This window comes from Pomacea canaliculata, linkage group LG3 (assembly GCF_003073045.1).
Source record: "Pomacea canaliculata isolate SZHN2017 linkage group LG3, ASM307304v1, whole genome shotgun sequence".
NCBI classification, from domain to species: Eukaryota; Metazoa; Mollusca; class Gastropoda; order Architaenioglossa; family Ampullariidae; genus Pomacea; species Pomacea canaliculata.
In genome coordinates this window covers 28,305,819-28,314,857 of record NC_037592.1, presented here as the reverse complement: position 1 = coordinate 28,314,857, position 9,039 = coordinate 28,305,819, and positions in this window count along the sequence as shown.

Below are 9,039 nucleotides of genomic sequence, written 5' to 3'. Positions count from 1 at the left end.
CCCGGGAGCCGGTCGAGTTCCGAAGAGGCTGGAAATAACATGCCGCCAGCAGCGAGTGCACTTAATCAAGACTTTGTTTGTTTTGCGTTGCCAGAGTGACTGATAGTGTACTTCCACTAGCAGCATGTTGGAGGCGGCAACGGAAGAAGCTAGCATATCGTCTTGGTGTCGCAGACCAGGGATGGACTAGAGGGATGTGTGAGAGGCTATCAACCATGTCTGTCTTACTGTCTCTTGTCCTGCGTATCTCATTTTTTTAAGAGTGGAGATATATATTTAAAAATGTTACTGAGAATATGAAACGAGAAAGCATCATATGTATGTTTGTGGTGTAAAGAAAACAAGTACTGCATATTCTGTGATATCATAGCAGTAAGTAGCCAGATGTCAATAAAGAGAGTTTCAGTTCTGCTCCTCCCGTGCTCCTATCCACGTCTCTTCTGCTGCTCGGTTGCTTGCTACACACGTTTGCATGTGTTATGCTACGTTTGTAAAAGCTTCTTCTTTATATCCTGTAAGATATACTTTTCTTTAATTTCTTTAAGATTCATGTGAGTTAAGTTAACTTGTTTTAAACGAAATGTGCGAGAAGATGTCACCAAACACATCGACCGAGCGGTCATTTGATGTGAAAATATTCTCACTAACATTAGCCCTTCTCTTACAGCGAGCCGCCTGCTTGCATCTGTCCCTTGGGGCCAGCGAACACGCATCGGCTTCCCCTCACCACCACGACCAATCCCATCACCACCTCCATCACTCCTGCACGGGTGGTGGTTGCCTAACAACGAGCGTTGGTCATGGTTTGGCACGAGGCGGTGCCATGTACCGGCAAGTCATGGCAAGCGTGTGTTCCCGGGCTGTGCGCAGCTTGTCGACCAAGAAGGTGACATGAAGGGAGTTCTGCTCAGAGAGAGAGAGAGAAAAGAAGAAAGAAAAATGTCGAATAACATGCAATCTGATACCATATCATATGTCTTAACGATTGAGAGAGCGTGACCCTAACCCACACCTATACATTATATTATTGTATATATTCATAGATATGATGTGTGTGCGTGCGAAGACCCAGTAAGTGAGTAGAGATCCTACAAAAAGTTTGGGTTTTTTTAATCGTATGCATTGGAGAGAAAGACATCTGTATGGCTAGTTATTCACAGTTGATACAATCATGGTTCAATACCCCTCTTTATGAATCTCTTTCTCTCTGAATTCACAGAGAATTATAGAGGTTGGCGCTGTTAGCTGGTCCTCGGCCTAGGTTGCTTTTCCTCTCTTAGCTATTTCTTTTGGCTTGTTGAAGTTGATGGGTCTTCCGTGATGTTTATCGTCGATTTTGAATGTACAACCTAATTTAATGAAAACTTATTCAGTTCAATAGTTTAATAGACTTTTAATGAGTTTCGTTGTATATAAATTTATTAAAAATGTGTTGTGATTTCTGATTGGAAATTTTTTTTTTTATTATTAGGCATATGAAACCTCCAGTTTAAATGAATGAGAAAAAGCATCAGCAGAAAACTTTCCACTTCGTCTTCTGACAGTTTATTTTTTCCAGAATATAAACAAAAAGAAGTGAAGTGTGACCAAATCTGGAGTGCAGGCGAACTAAGTGGAGGGTGAAATTGGTGTTTACGGCGAAGCCCCAGCAACTGAGACTTTTATCGGGGTAAAGTACCCAGCCCTGTAAAACAGATGCCACCCATGTCAGAGAAAGAAACAGCATGTCCGAGTCGAGCTTGAACACCAGGAAAGCAATCCTCACTGTATTGGTAAAAACAGGTACTAACCGTTGCTGACTCCGGTGTAGTTAGTCATCGATGTAACTTGCCGTCAGTGTAGAGAAAATGAAGTTGATCCAATGCGTGAACACTTACTACTGCTGCTTCAACTCCGTGCTTCAAATGTTAAAATTCTGTTAAAATGTACATTATACCTATAAGTGGCTATCTTCGAGAATTGTCTGGGATAAATATCTTTCCATTATTATTGTTTCCATGGCTTACATTGCCAGCTTCCTATCACCAAAGACGTATATTAGTGATGTGCTGAAATTTTTAAAACTAATATCAATGCCAAATGGGGACATCAGAATCTGATAACATTGGGTCCACGTTGATTTATATGAAAGAAGCCTCTTGTAACATATTTAGGAAAGGGATAAGATAAAAATAAAACTTATATGAGCTAAGAGAACTACCCGAACTAAAATAGCGTCTACAAAACTGGAGAAGAAGGAAAAATCTTGTAAACATCAAACTCACGAGCGCGCGCACACTATCACACAACACACACACACTGCTTTAATATGCAAGACATGCTCCGTAGAAATAAAAACAATTTTAAAACACGATTAAATATCAAGCGCTGAATATAGTTAATGCTAATTTTCTTTTACCCTTTTGAAACCCTCACCCACCTCTTTTGAAAGTAGCCGATTTTTAAAAAATGAGTAATTCTTTCTCTCTCCCTCAATTTAGATATTCTGTTGTTTTTTGTTTTGTTGTGTTTTTTTAAGTCTTAGTTACATCGTGATTTTTTCCAAGACCTTAAAGTCTCAAGACGAACTGAGTAACCCTTGTAAAAAAATAAAACAGGTTCATCTAGTCACCTGTCGATTGCGGAACTCTTGTTTCTCTGGGGGAGGGAAGGAAGGCGGGTACTGTGCTCAATAAAAGTCATAAAAGTTCACCCGGGTTTAGGGCAATGGTCATGCATATGGAAGCAGATAAACAGTAAACCATCTTCGCTACTGGCGTCCAATTGCTTTTGCATGTAACGGCCGAGAAGCTGCGAAGACGCAAGCGTCAACTGATGATCAGGAAATGGAGGTATTTAGATGTTGTCTGCAGTAAATAATCCACTCACCCTCCCTGGACACACATTCCAAGACCACTCCGGCTAACATAGTCATGTATGGGAGGTCAGGAAGGCCAAAAATGGAGATTCAGAGCTAGATTGTCCCTGTTCGTTTAAGGTGAAAACCGTGTTCAGCTGTTTGCCCAGCGCATATTGGGACTTAAACTTCGTGAGAAACTTAAGTACAGTTTTTTTTTGTTTGTTTTTTATGTGGTAGGGGGGAGGAAAGAGATTAACGGGTAACTAGTCGGTGCCTGTGATATTATTTTTATGCGCTTATCGAAATATTTTCGAGTATTAACATTGTTTTTGAATTAATAGTGGTAGAAGTAAAAGTCTTTCTTCTGATAAACACATAAAATGTAATATATTCGGATGTTAAAAATATAAACAACTGCTCACCCAGTCTCGTGATGACAGATGGATAAGATTTTTTACTCCTTTTTCACACTGTCCAGTCAAAGAGAGTCTCTATCTATGCCACTTACATGGACTGTCAGTGACATGCTGGCTAGAAAAAAAAAAAAATTAAAAAGCTTAGCCAACTCACACTTAAAATGAACGGACAAACACAGTGTGTCACCGGCATAATTACTACAGCTGATTCACTTCCGGTGTCAAGGTTAGCCGGCAAGTCGATTGACAATTCCCACTGGCATGCACTCTTCTTGACAGCTCTGCCAGAAAATGAAGTCTGTCAGCATCCGTTTAGGATCATGAACTAATCCGTTAACAAAAAAAACTATTGTGACAAGTGACAAGTGTGGGCAGAGATTGCTGAGATGACCTGTAGCATGGACGTGTATAGGTGGATCGCTGTCTGTCTGCCGAGACCAACGCTTGGCCGCTTTGGAAGTTCTCCGCTGTTAGTCTCGGCGAGCCTAACAATTAATGTGACTAAACGGGAAGCTTTGTACACACCTGCCTCGTTTTAGAAGTTAACTGGAAAAAAGAAATCGTCTGCCAGCAGCCCAGTAATACAAGTTCGTGCTTGTAGTGCTATATGTCAGTTTGTGTCAGGCCTGTAAAGATAAAATGTTAGATTTTGGACATTTGAACTGAACTGATACGTAGATACGAAATACTGTAGAAAAACTTGAACTCTACAGTATACTCTGAAGAATCTCTATTGTTAATAATAAAGTAGTGAAAGAGTATATCACAGTTTAACGGTTAACGAGTGCATCTTACTTCACCACCCGTTGATCCCTACTGGAAGCCTGGCAAGCGACAGCAACAGAATTTTAAGGCAAAAATAAAACAGGGATCATTCTCTCACGATAGGATTTCCCGTAATGACACTCGACGATGGGTTTTTCAAGTCTCTGGAAGAAAAGTGATTTTTTTTTTCTTTCCTTTTCACGCGTTAAGTCTTTCTTGCTGCGTTTTCTCTTATCCCTTCAGGCTTGGCAGTTTGCTGCCGTTGTTTCCGTTAACAAAATTCTTGCTAGGCGACCATGCTCGTGATATGCTCCTCTGTTCCAAAGTTTTATTTGAAAATCACATGTTTAAGTAATGTCTACTCTAGTCTGTTAATAAAATTTTGCAATCTTTTGGTGCGAGATTTTAACACAACGTACTAGTGTGAGTGGTTCGTCCAGACAAAGCAGACAGACAGACATGAAGTCCATGGGAGATATACGGTAACAATTATACATAAGCGTACTGTTTCTTTTAATATATTTCCTCAAGCAGCAGAAACAATAAAAAACGATAAGAATATAATTGTGGGCTCATTTCCAAAACTTTATTTAGTAACCTGATTTTTTTTAAACCTACCTTTTGCAGTCAAATGAGGCATTGGACTAAAGAACAGAGCCAAACACGATCGTGGGTAATATTATCAAGTCATATCTGGCATGCACACATTAAGGAAATTACTCCGTGCACGTGTGGACCTTCTCGAAACTTCTATTATTTGCACGCTAGCGTATCTCATTTCTTTTCTCATTTTTTATTTATATTTTCTTCCTTTATTTTTTCTTGATTTCTTTCATTTTTCTTTATTTTTTTATATTTTTATATTTCTTTCTCCTTATATTCCTGATTTTTTTCCTTCCTTTCTTTTCCCAGGACTGTTGAGTTTACGCCTGAAGGAAGCGTAGTTTGGAGAAAATATCGACATGTTTACAAATGCGTGAAGCTGAAAGTTAACTGAAGTAAAGTCAACACTCCCATGCTCTGTAGGCGCGATCAATCCAAAAATATATTTCAGTAAACAAACCTGGAGACACCGGCTACAGAGCTTTAGCTTGGAATATGAGGTGAGGCGAATGAATCTGCCTACTTCTAAATTGTTTTTCATGTCCTGCTTGTACTCAAGAGTTTGGATGCGGACAGTACTGTTACCGGGTTGAGGCAGCTGCATCCCCCGGTCAACAAGGGCCGTCCATGTGGAGTAATAAACCCTTGAATAAACAGAAACTGCTCCAGGCTCCCCAGTGATGATATGTGTCATGTACATGAACCAGCTTTGTAAACAACAGGGAGATCAGACCGGCAACATTTGCCTCTTCATGCGGTTCTAGAAACAGGGAAGACCATTAGATCCTCATCAATAACTTGGCGATTAATGATGTTTGCATTCCTGTTCTTCTCGTCCTAATATGTGTTAAAAGGACGTTGACATATCTGAGGTTAGGAGATGGCGTTCCTTTCCCCTGTTTATCAAGATTTTCAAAAAATATGAAAAAAAAAGAATCTTGGGCAACAGCACCTGCCTTTCGTTCTACGTGGATCCACGTCCCTTAACACTGGCTGGATGGCTAGCAGCCAGAAGCCATGTTCATAATTCATAATATCCCAGGAAAATCAAGAGCAAAACCAGGGTTGATGGGGTTGTCACGTAGTGTATGTGTGTGTGTTGGTGTATTAATAAGTGCGTATATCTAAATGTATGCTTGTGTGTCTGTTGCCGTGTGTGTGTGCGCTGGGTCTTCGTGAACGTAAAAGAAGTAGAAGGTATGTCTACACACGGCAAGGGAGACAATGATATTATCAACCATTTCAATGGACATGTACAGTTCCCTACTCTTTAATTTACTTTAGAGACTGTTCTCTTAATTTAAAAAAAAATAATGTCGCCATAAATATGAGCAGACATTTTCTGGACAGTTTAATATTAATAAAAAATATTTTCTTTGTTTAAGCTGTTTACTGTGTAAGAAAGAGAGGAAAAAAACATGACTACAAGGAAAAAGGATTTTTTTCTCACGGTATTCAGTTGTTCAAAGATCGACAAAATAAAACTGCTGCAATTCAGTATTCCTATTTTAGCAAAACAACCGTGTACATTTTACTTCCCTGAGTGATCGGCTTTCTTGCGATTAAACTTGTCTGTAAGACTGTTTTCTGAACGCAAAAGAATAAAAGAGACTTTTATTCGCTGAAATAGTAAAGCACTCCAGACATTTTGACCGTGATCAGCGATATATTAGTTCTGTTGTTGTATATAATTATCCTTTTCTTATGAAACACATGCACTGAAGACTGGCAGACTAAGAAGATTCAGTTTTGTTTGAGGAGGGTTTATAAATAAGGTTTATTTATAGAAACATAGGATAAGAAAGACGCTGTCAATGTTCAAAAGATTTAATTGTCCTTCTGAAGAAATTTTTAATGACAAACGAAAATTAATGAATAGGCTGCTGACTACTGAGGTCTTTTTTATTATTATTGTAGGAAAACATAAGTATGTTGTCACTTGCTTTCTCGTCTCCTTGACTATAAATGGAGAGACCATCACTTTCCAGCAAGTGACCTGTACTTTGAAGCCATTTAGGTGGATGAAGCTGAGAAAGTCAGTGGCAGAGTGTACTGTAGGTCACATAGAGCATGACCCCAGAGACTCTAAATATAGCAACGTCTGTCTGGCATTAAAAGACTGGTCGCGATGTCCCCGAGGTAGCAGTAAATGATGGAGCAGAAGGACAGAGCTGGACACTATAATTAGTTAGACCTCAAGACACGAACGACAAATCCAGAAGTAAGAAAGAAGGAGCAATGATTAATTTTGTGCTAAAGACGAATTAATCGTAAATATCATTTCATCCTATAACTTTTAAAATTATTGTTTGAGACTCGTGTGTTTGCTGAATTTTTGTTTTGATGACTTTATTTTTTACTTCATTTATTTACTGTCCTTTGATATTGATTACTTTTTGTTTTTTTACTTAGACAATGTATTCTTAAATATGCACAGACATCACTTTCACAGTATGTGTTTCTTGTAGCACTAGCACTTCTTCTCTATATTGATGATCTGCTATCATAAATTTTATTTCTTTCTATAATGTGGCAAATTGAAATGGTCACATAGTCGCATAATGTGCATTATATAATATAGCATCTCCGATAACTGATCATCTCTGCTTTTATTAGGTAGCTGACATTTTTCTGTATTTTTTTCAGAATACCCGATTGTCCACCAAACTTATGTATGACACGAACACTCTATACGAAATGACAGTAAACTGTGGTGTTTGTGATTAAAGGATGAAGCAGGAAGATTTCTCTGTGAAAATAGCAGAGAGGCGAAGTGCGCGTCCGCGTTCCGTGATATGGGAGACTACTCAAAATCTAGCTTTGAATAACAGTTGCTTCCCTTGTCCCATGCTCCAGGCTCCTCTGCCGTGTCTGTCCTGTTCAGTTCTCGGTCCTGACTTCTCACTGTAAGAACGTAAGAGGCACGAGAGAGGTAGGCTAGAGGTACAAAAGAGATTAGCACAGTTTTGTCTTGTTTGTCGTAGATGTCGTAGATGTCGCAAGTCTCTCGTTCTAAGGCGTCGACAGAAGTATCCGACCTTCGTATCACGGTCACATCGGATACATGCGCTGCATGGACAAACCTAAAAACCGCCACTATTCAGTTTTTATGTAATTTCCGCATGTCATAGCTAGGTAACAACACCCACACCCACACCCACACACACAAACACATCTTCTAAAGTTTACTAACCAGCTACGACCCATCTTTTTCCAAGTTCTTTCGTGACTTCTCGTTGATTAAATAGCAGTCAGATTTGTGTGGTATGGAGGGAAAAAATGCAGAAATGGAGATCAAGTGCTTAAATAGAAGTATTAGGTACGATCCCAGTGAGCTGACTGGAACTGAACAGAGAGTTTTGTATCAGCCTGTGAAACCCTTCCCGAGTGGTGACACATATCACGTCCTGGGGACTCCTTTCACTTCACTTATTTGAATACCAATCATTCGCAAAACAAATAAATTAAATACAGATAATCTATCCCTCCCTCTCCGTCACAAACTCTACCCCACCCACACACTTTAAATCTTCCAATGGACGCAGAACCTCCGTGATGTCAAAGAGGAGCATGGCTAAAGTACATCGTCTCTATATCTGTTGACACAACTTGCACAAAAAATGGAGAATTAAAAAAGAGCAAAAGCAACGGAAGTTCACGTTTTGTTACTGAATGCGCAACAAAGAATTAGCAAAGGAACCGACATTGAGAAGACAGCCAGGGTAAGCCCCTGGAAAAGAAGGTAGGTCAAGAATAATGTAATAGCCGAGCAACTCGCAATGAAAGTACAGAAAGCATTTACGACCCTTCTTCACGGTGACTGGTGGCCGTAACTAACTTGATGATTTGCATAACACCGCCACTCGGCACGCCTCACGTCCCAAATCGTGGCTGAGGCTCATTCACGAGTGACACAGCCAGGCCTCGGTTGTGTGGTTGCCTTCATTCTAGCTTCCGTTCCAGTGGATGCCCTGCCATCCAGCCCGCCATTGCGCGAGGTAAGCATGTCAATGGGAGAAATTAAATATCAATAAATGTATGAAGACAAAGTAAAGGGAAAAGATATCAACAAAGCATCTTTGCTTTAATTATCGTTGTGTAAAAAAAAAATGACAGGAGTGTTTCAGGTAACAGTAAAAAGAACGAGCGGTACAGGTTCTACATTCTTGAATGATTTCAATCATGTAAGTGCATGTATTTGTTTGTGTGCGCGGTCGCACTCGAGTGCATAAACTCTCAAAGTATTCAGATATGATGAGTGACAGTGTAAACAAATTAACTGGCAGACACACAGATGGAATAATTCATGCAGATAGCTATCGCGGGAATATTTAAAACAGGAAATCGAAATGGATAAATAAAAATTAAATATAAACATTTTGACTGCCTGTTAAGAATAGCTGGGTCAAACATTTT